Source organism: Sciurus vulgaris (genome assembly GCF_902686455.1).
Source record: "Sciurus vulgaris genome assembly, chromosome: 12".
Lineage (NCBI taxonomy): Eukaryota > Metazoa > Chordata > Mammalia > Rodentia > Sciuridae > Sciurus > Sciurus vulgaris.
The window spans coordinates 11,667,893-11,678,461 of NC_136473.1; the positions used below are offsets into that span (position 1 = coordinate 11,667,893).

A 10,569-nucleotide genomic window follows, 5' to 3' on the forward strand; every position below is an offset into this window, starting at 1 on the left:
TCACATTCCACAACAACTGATCAACAACCATTGATCACCCAACAAAATTTTCACTTCTTCAGATCACTTTGCAGTAATTTTACACTGTAGATTTAAAGGCCATGACAAAGCATGGAGGAGCATAAGTCCTTTAGTGGTCACACTCCTCAGGACAGTAGGAGCCCTCTGTTTGTCTGGCTTAGAAACATCCGGTAACTCCTCTGCCTTTGAGGCCTGGGGATGTTATCTCATTATAGGAGTATTTGGTACCAGTGGATTATGGGAAGCAAGTTATATGATCAGCACATGCAGAAGCTAAGTCTAAAGTAACCTGATGTAACCCTGCAATAGTAAATAAAACTGGACTGACTTTCTCATTGGAGCCATTTCTTGCTGTACACCATCCTGTGTGCTTGCCTCTTTATTTGCTCCCCTCATAACATTTATAGCTTGTCCTTTAACCTTTACATTACACAATATACACAATATCTTTGAAGCATAGAATGTGTCTTCTCTCTTCACAGTGCTATCTGCAATCTTGCTTCCAATGGCCAGTCCTACCTCCTCTTCTGCTTGTTTCACAAGCATAATTAATATGGCAAAATCCAGTTTCTATAGGTATTTTTCTGGCCTCTGTTGTACTATTATTAGGAATCTGAAGAAAAAAAAAACAATGATTTAGAGAATCATATCATGATAGGTAACTCATAGTGAACACAATGGCCAAGGCACTAGACTGGAAGGAGTTTTATATCCCAAAGTTTTCTTCAGATGACTTACTTATGTGATAATGTGCTATAATCTGAACCATGAATGCCCACCTTTCCCTTATGTGAGAGTTAAACATTTAGCCAAAGAGCAATTTTGAATGTTATGGTCAGAAGCAGTGACCTCATATAACTCAACTTCACCATTTTTTTTGTTTTAGATCTAGATTTGGGAAATAGACCCCAAATAAGCTTTTTCTCTGTTTCCCTAGTTAATTGCAGAAACATGACACCCAGTTAGCCTCATCAGACACAGAAATCACAGCACATTTTTATCAGAGGACAACAGAAGTCATTCAAGTTAAGTGAGTTCCTGGAATGACTCACAGTACCCAGCATAGAGGTATAGTCATATTACAATGTATCTGATAAATTATGTAAGGACTCTGACTTTCTTTCATGCACATTGGAACTGAGGACAAGCAACATTGCTTGGGGAAAGATGATTCTGCTTGTATGTCAGGACAATGACTTTTTGGTATGTTTGTCATATAAGCAAATTAAGTAAGTTATTGTTGATGATGATACTGCTCCTGTAGCCTAAAATTTAAAACCCCTGTCTTGAATCTACAGAATGGGAAAAATTGTTGTCACTCACTCTGATGATGTCAATAATTTCAAGAATATACGATGAGCTATAAAGCTTAACACACACAGAAAACAACTCCTGAAAAAAGAAGGAAGGAAGGAAGGAAGGAAGGAAGGAAGGAAGGAAGGAAGGAAGGAAGGAAGGAAGGAAGGAAGGAAGAAAGAAAAATTTATTTTAAAAATTAATGGGCAAAGGAAGTGAGAAACACTTCTGAAAATAGTCAACAAGTATATGAAAAAGTATTCAACATCTCTAGAAATTAATGAAATACAAACTAAAATCATACTGAGATTTCAACTGACTCCATTCAGAAAAGCAAATATCAAGAATATAGTAAAAGCTGGGAACTGTGGAGGATGCCTATAATCCCATTACTTAGCATGCTGAGATAGGATGATGTGGAGTTCCAAGCCACCCTCAGCAATGGCTAGGTGCTAAGCAATTTGGTGAGACCCTGTCTTGAAATGAAATGCAAACAATAGGGCTAAGGTTTGGCTCAATGTTGAGTGCTCTAGAATTTAATTGGCAGTACCAAAAACAAAAGAGAATACTTTAACAATAAATGTTGGTATTGATATGAAGAAATCTTATAATACACATTGCTGGTGGAAATATAAATTGATGCGACCATTCTTGAAAGCTCTATCATAATTTCTCAAAAAAAAATAGGAATCGACCCCATTTGACTTAGTTATACCACTTCTTGTTATGCATCCAAAGGAGTTAAAATCAGCATACTACAATGAATCATATACGTCAATGTTTATAGCAATGGAACTCACAATATCTAAGCTATGGAAGAAATTTAGGTGCACTTCAACAGATACATGGTTAACAAAAATGTGAATTATGATTCACAGTGAAATGTAACTCAGTCATATAGCGAAATGGCTTGAGGGCAATTGCCAGGAAATGGACAAATATGGAAACTATTGTGCTAAATGAAATAAGCCAGTTCCAAAAAACCAAAGGACAAGTGATCTCTCTTTTCTGTGGATGCTAACGCAGAGCAAGGTGGGAAGAGAGAAAAGAATAGAAGTAAGAGTTTTAGACAAAACGGAATGAAGGAAGGGAGTGGGCATAGGAACAGGAAAGAGGGTGGAACACATCTGTCGGATATTCTGTAGTTCACATACGAATACACCACAGGGAGTCCCATCATCATGTACCTTTGAAAGACTGTGACTCTAATTAGAATCAAGTATGTTCCATGTTTCTACGAAGGTTAAAATACACTCTAATTATGAATAAAAAAGAATTAATAAAAAATGGAGGGGAAAACTACTCTGCAGTAAATGGGATAGAAAGCAGGGCACTTGGGAAAGGATAAGTGTCACTCATCCAACCAGGTTTCACTGGACAAAATGTCATGAGGAAGAGAAATCCCCATTTGGCACAGCAACATGAGGGAGGAAGGAACTGACTGTTCAGTCTACCACCGCTGAGCCCTCCTCATATGCTTTCCTCAATTAATATGTATGCCTTGTTTGCAGTCTCCAGGTGTTGACTCTGGTCTTTTGGCAACGTCACTCATAGCCCTGAAATAACTGGACTATGAACATAATTGTAGAGTACATAAATAAACTCCACTGTTTAAAGTTTAGGAACCTCCACCATCTTTGTGTGTCATAAAAATATGAAAAATTAGTTTCTAGAAGTCAGAAATGTGCCAAACTGATAATAGACTCCTGAACAAACAGCAATATGCTAGTCTAGCACACCATGGTGTCTCTATGACAGAATTAAACACTGGCTGGAAAAAATAGTATATTCCAAGGATATACACTTACAAATAAGAAATTATACTCTTCTCATAGGGGATTATTCACATAAGTGTCAGCTCTCAGTGATAACTCACTATTGTGGAAGATATAAAAAGAGTGTAAAGCACAATTATTACATGGTTTACAAAATTTAGAAGATGATTTGCAAGTCCTCTTGTTAAAGAATATAAATGAAAATCAAAGGCACTCATTTCTGTTTTAAAATTTTCAGAATGTTTCTGTTTCCATGATATCACAGTGAATACAATACTGGGTCCTACTACCCTCTACGAGTATAGTCTTGAATTTCTTAGGTTTAAAGGCAAGTAAAGTACAACTGAAGCTCTAGCAGCCCCCTTCATGTAAACAAGCCCTCTCAAATGTATCACAATTGCTCTACTTTTCCTTAAGTCTTGCAGAAGAAAAAATGTTATATTAGAACTTCAGGAAAATGATCTCTTGTCACATAATTAAGTGTCCACAGTACACAATTTGTTCCAGTCTAATGAACTTAGCTTTCTCATCTTCAGATGTTCATTTGTCAATACAACACACATAAATGATGACCAGTAATTCACAAATACTCTTTCAAGGTCACAGTTTGCCTTACTAGCATGTTTTATTATACATTCAACTAAATTTCCCATGGTTGAAAGTACATGAAAATTTTACTCTGCCAAGGTCCAGCACTATCTGTGAGATGCTCAAACCTTCCTCACAGTGAAAAGGAAGTATTTCCCACCATTTGTTCTATGCTTCTTATCTCAAGTGCCTTTTTCTATGCCAATGCCTCTAGATCTTGCTTCTTTGAAGGAAAAAGATTTCCAGAAGTATATAAATAGAGAAACAAGTCCCATTGCAAACCCATTTCTGATATTCATCATTCTATCAAGTTTGTGAATAGAATAAACTGTGGGGGGCAGAGGGAGAGCTCAGAAAACTTAATAGGTGAAGACAGCATCAGGGACTGATGTAAAACAATATCTGACAACTCTCTCTACTGTACATATAATAAGTATAGCCTGGAGAAAAAGAGAACCATGTGATCACCCCCAGAGTAATATAGGAAGCAAGTACCTTGATGGCCTAAAGTGGATTCCATTCATCCTGTGTCGCCTTTCAACCCTCAACCCAACTCCATGATATTCTCTCTTGAACTTTATAGGTGTTAAAGTCCACTCCAGGAATGCTGTCACCATCATTGAGCTCCACTTACTGACATTTGAAATCCATTACCTGTCACTCTGCAGCCTGAGCAGGTTCTGCTTCTCCTTTGCCATGAAAGTTAAAAATAACTGGAATTCAAAGCCCTAATTGCTTGTCTAATGGTTAAGTGATTCTAATTGATTTTTAATAGTTCACCAATATTATATAGGCAGAGAGAGTTTAGAGCAGTATTCCACATGATAGAAGAAAATTGGAACCAGTTAACTTATTTCATATGGGAGAAATTTCAAGTCAATGACTACATAGTGATTAGTGTGTTACTTTTTGGAAATTTACTCGTTACAAAATTATTATAAATAAGTAAGAGACTGAACCACTGTGTACAATTTCTTATTCTGGAAACTCACAGCACAGTTATGATTATGATTATTACTATTATTATTATTATTATTTGCATTTTCTTTGTTTTTTGTACTGATTTATATATTTATTTATTTATTTTGGACAAGTATAAGCCCCTTGATCATACATGATTAGAAAAGACAAACTATCATACACTATTCTCATAAAGTTTTTATACAAGGTTATTGAGTGTTGGGGGCTGTGCCATGTTGGCGGCGCCAGGATGGCGCCTGATCACATCGGCAGCGAGGAGGTTAATTGACATAAGCACACTCAGGTGATTTTCTCGTCCACGCACACAATGTATGCACATGTGTTCTCGAGCACTAATTGCCTGCTCCAGCGTCTGGCCTAATCTTTGCGTAAGAAGCGTGGCCCTGCTCTCCGTGTCCTGGAGGTGATATAAGCGTAGGCAGAGCGAGACAGAGACACAGCAGCCATTACCAGAAAAGCAGTAGCAGAAGACATGCCATGCGGCAGTAGCCAGAGAAGAAGAGACGCCACAGCAGCCATTAGCAGAAAAGCGGGAGAAGAAGGACGCACGGTCGGCAGTAGCCAGAGAAGACACGCCACAGCAACCATTAGCAAAGAAGAAGGAACACAGCAGCTAGTAGGGACGAACAGCAGCCATTAGCAGAAAAACAGCAGAAGAAGACACGCCACAGCAGCCATTAGAAGCAGCCAGAGGGAAAAACATGCAACAGTAGCCATTAGCAGAAAAGCCAGAAGAAAGAACACAGCAGCGAGTAGGGGCAGTGGGGGAAGGCAGATTGCGGAACGGAGAACTGAGATGCAGGACTTTAAGGCATAGCAACTATCTTCCTATGGGCTCTAAGCAAAGTCTGTCCTTCTCTCAAGGTCTCTCTTAAGCGAAGTCTCTTTCTCTCTGATAAGCAAAGTTTCTCTCTCTCCTCTCAAAGCAAGTAAACCTCATTTCCTCTATCCTCTATAAACAAACAAGCAAGAAAGCTGTGCACTAAAGAGAAAGATAGAAGTGCCTCAGTTTCCACTCCACCACCCATAAGACCCGTGCAAGTTGTTGCTGCAGGCGGTGACAAATATTTTGGAACTGCAAAGATCCAGTGACAATGGAGCACTGTTTGGAGTCTCAGAAAAATAATCAAATGTTAAAATGAACAAAAGGTAAACTTCTAATTTTCTCAGTGGCAACATATTTTCCATAATTTAACTACCAATTTCCAAGAGGATTCAGACCTGTCCAGTGCGCAGTAAAAACTGCATTCACTGTGACATCTGCTCAGTGGTAGTCAAATAATTAGAGCCAGGAGAATTCAGTTTGTAGTGGGTTACCAGAGACTCAAGTTCATCATGCCTTTCACATGTTAAATAACTATCAGAAAATTGTCAATATGTAAGATGCAAAATCAAGACATTTTTTATTATTTGTTACCTCATTCAAAATTGTCCAAAAAAGTTAAAAACTGGAAAAATCATGTTATTATGACTCTGGGAAGAGTTGTGTAATGTTGATACACAGATTGAATGGAATATATGAAATGATTAAGATTTGAACATGAATTTTATTAATAAAATTTATTACAAAGAAGAATAAAAGTTTTTAATCGGGTTAAATAAGAATGGTCAACAACATATTGTGTTCATAAATGATGCATAACAAAATAGGAAATTCTACAAATTGTAAGTAGTCATTCTTTCTGCATAGTTATATGAGGAGTAATCAAGTACTTGCTTTTAAATCACCCTTGGACATTTTTGTCACTTTAATAATTTGAAAAAGTATTTCCTTGCATAAATTGAAATGCTGTACTTTTCAGACAGATCCTATTTTCCTGTGGTTTAGATTTTGTTTTATAAAGCCCTTTCACAAGCACACATTATTTGATAAAATGAACTGTCTTACCCCACAGACAAGCACAGACAGAAAATTTAAAAGGACTGTTGGGCACATTTCAAATTTCGACCCTCAAAAAAGAATCAAAGTTTAAATTTGAAAACAAAATAGACTTTATAGCTTTCTCATTGGCAATATATTTTCTGAATGTTTTCATTTTACTTTGTAAGAAAATGTTTATTGCTGATGAGTGTGCAACCCTGACAAATGTGAACTAAAACGGCGCTAAGTCACACTGCTTAGTGAAGGATAAATAAATGACAGCTCTGCAAATGTATTTCAAATGATACTACTGAACCCTATGATCTCTCTGAAAAGTAGGAGTCAGTGATTGCTGAATCCTTCCTATGCTGTTCAGTCCTCTACACTTAATGTTTCACTTTTGTAATCTAAGAAAAGGGTTCACTTGTATAAAGTGAAATGCTGTGACCTAGAAAATTAAATACAAAAGAATTTCATGGCAGATAACCTGCCTAGTGACCTGTGTCTCAAACTGATTTTGCTCAGTGCTACAAACCTCACTGAGAGCCCAGCATCTTTACTCTTTGTCCATATACTATGAAAATTCTGCCTGAACCTTCCCATGAAATACAATTTGGATTATCGTATTTCTTGACTTTACCTGAGTTGCAATTCCTGGACATTGTCTCCATCTCTCTTCTCTATTTTTCTGCTCTGATCCTGGCCTCCACGTGGTCTATGTGGACATGGTGACATGCACCCAAATCTCTCCCTGAATGTTCTCGACACAGGGAAAAGTACCTTTGCTCCACATCCACCACACCTCACTAGTCAGCAGCCTCACCCACCTTCCATACTAAACTCAGCTTTGTTATAGAATCTTGGAGTTTATTGAGAAATTAAAACCCAATTTAAATCACAGAAATACAAAAATGTCCAGATTTCAACAGAAATAAAATCTTATGTCCATATATAAACATTCATATCATATAAGGAGTTTGTATTCATCCATAAATATCTCAGATTCTCAAATGATAAATTATAAAGAGAACTTCTGTGTCTAAAATATAGCCAACCAATCCTCCACTGAGAGAAATCTTACCATATCCTGCAAAGGACCACTGTTGTATTATATCTGAGATAAAAGAGTTATTCCTATATTATAGACATATGTTTGCACACATCAATCCATGTATTATATAAACCCACACATTTATGTTCTCATAAGCAATTATATTGAGAATACTGTAACTTTGATAATGTCTGGAAAGTATTTGGAGAGGGGTCTACTTTCTCAAAATGTAGAGCAAACAACTTCAGTAGGCCCTTTGATCAGAAATCCCTGTTTACACTGAGACACACATTTCCCAATTTGTCTCTCCTTTGAGGTTGGCCTGCTGTGCACATCCATGATGATCAGCCCAGCTGTTCAGCAGGGTCTCCAAGAGGGAAACAGATGTCTCCTACCTTGGAATTCCAAGTTTAATTTGGAATATGGAAAAAAAAAATTAAAAGAGATTTGTCACACTTTGCTAAAATGATGACAGGTGTCATGTGCTATATATACTGGAGAAAAGTCTGAAGGTCAGCAGACTCTTTTGCTTATTCTCCAAATTATGGAAATTTTCTCTCAGAACTTAAATATCCAACAATAAGAAAATATCACGTTTATAAAGGCTAAGCAAGAACCATGTTGTAACATTAAGCAGATGAATAACAAAAAACAATAAAAGCTGTTTGTCATGTTGTATAAATTGTTGACCATCATAATATTAAGAAATGATAGGTTCTGATGCTTTCAGATGTGAAGTAAAAGGAAATTCAACTCTACTTTGTTTAAAATTTGAGATAACTGATGCAGGTCACTGTGAGCGGAACTAACACATTCCTAATGATTCTATAAGAAATATCGATGTCATGTATATGTATTGTGGGAAAATGTAGTACTAGGTACTTTATTTGTGAATTTCTACTTTTGCCTAAGACTTAAATGTGGTCCTCTCAGTCTGCTATCATCTACATTCTGTTACCAAACCATTTCTTCACACACTCCTTTCATTCTCTTAGTTTATGTGTCTGCCCAAGATATGTGGATATAACCTGTCATTCTTCATGCTTACAACTGAAGCTATCAGATTTTGGCATTTTCAACTCCAAAAATTTCTACTCATACATAAACTATGTTTGAGATAACTAAGATGGAATTTTAAATTTATTCCATGCTAAGCATGTCTCTTGCTCTGTTGCTTCGACTACATCTCCATTCATCAAAATCCTGATCCATCAGAGTTGAGGACATTGAGTCTCTCCTCTTTCCTCTGTCAAGTTCCTATTAAAGCTGACGTATTCACATGGCATTAAGTAATAAAGAAAGTGAAAGTTGGTCAGACTTCTCTCACTGTCTGCACATTTCTCCTCTAACAGATCTGCTGCTGGGTGAGGCCTGTCAATTTCACCAGTTTATCTTACCTAGTACCAACAATAGAGTAAACTTGCCTCAAAGGAGAACTTACCACTCCTCTATTTACAAGTACCCATTATCTCACATTGAGTCTGAACCCAAAGTCTCATACTCTTTATTTCTGAATTAAAATTTAAGATATTAGAAGGTTTTAAGTGTGTCAAGCAGGCAAAGGACTAGACAAAACTGGAAACGTCAAATCTATGGAAATAATTAATTTTTTCAGTATGACTTCAATGATTGAGATGGTTATCTCCCCATCATCCCTTTTCCTAAAGATTATTTTTTTGAGTTACTCATGTTAATTTCATTGGCATTATCATGTGGTCACCATGTGAAATGGACGGTAACCCTGCCCTAGTAAATGGTATATGAGAAGAATCCTGTGGGGGCTTCTCTACAAGCATTCTATTGTTCTATGAAAGTTTTTTTTTTACAGAGTTGACTTCTCATTCTCAACTGGGAATAATACTGCTGTGCTGGGTGCTCTCCTCTCAGCCTGAAAATCATGTCAAAAAACACGAGAGATCAGGAGCAGATGGGAGAAATTTTAGACTCATGTATAAATAAACCAGTTATGAAATTAAACCTGTCTATCAGCTTAAGGCAACATGATAATTTTATGGGATTTTCTGCCATGTGATATCCAAACAAAAGTAACCGCTGAAGATAATAAATTTCTACTTGAATCCCCTGCACTTACTGCATTTTGTCTACATCCAAGAGCGTAAAGAATCTTTGAAAGCTGCTGAATCCCCCTGGAAATATAAGCCCCTTTGGTCGGCCACTGTATGTGCAGAAGCTGCAGCAATGTTGCAAAGGGCCTGAATTTTGTCCTCCAGTCTTCTAGCATCACAGTACATTTTCCATGCACTGGAAAAGACTACTGGTACTTATTCTAATTATTTTCATTAAAAGCGACTAAAATAAAATAATATTCACTATCTTCTATTTTCAATGGTATATAAAGAATTTGTGGGAAACTTTATCTAAGATACATAAAATGGCACCTAATTAATGTGGCCCATTCATTATGTAACTTAAAATTTATTTTCTGCATCTTACATGTGCCATGGAATCTGGTGTTTTCTGGAATTTGAGTAACATGCTGTTTCCCTCATCTGCTGAGACATGTCATCTAATTTCAGAAACTATCAAAGAGGTTAAGCTGTCTCCCTGGCTGTGAGGATGAAGCAAGTTGTTTTAGAGATGATAAGCACAGGTGTGTTACTCAATATCTTCCAAAGGTTGTGACCAAAGAAATTGCAGTGACTTTAAGTACAGTTACTTTGCTTTGAGGGTAGAAATTTATAGCTCTGATGACACCACACATGCACCAAGACCATATTGTGCTAGGCAGCTTTGGCAATAGTGGGCAAACACACTGACATTGTCTGCCATTTGGAACCACGTTTTTCTTTATTGCATGCTTTCTAATTTCTTTATAAAACTGAAACTTCCAAGATCTTCTATAGTGTTCTTTCATAAGACTTGAATGGTTTCTTGATGTTTCCATGGGACAAATTCAAGATTTTCTAATCCAACCTTTTCTCAAATCACTCTATGTTCTACTTTTCCCACTCATTTATAAGATTCCATTCAGTAAA

At 36.8% G+C, this 10,569-nt stretch overlaps 1 long non-coding RNA gene across 1 annotated transcript in view; it reads left to right on the forward strand.

Annotated features, from left to right (window-relative positions):
• Positions 1-10,569, forward strand: part of LOC306642121 — a 770,670-nt gene that overhangs the window by 325,086 nt on the left and 435,015 nt on the right. The window lies entirely within an intron of this gene.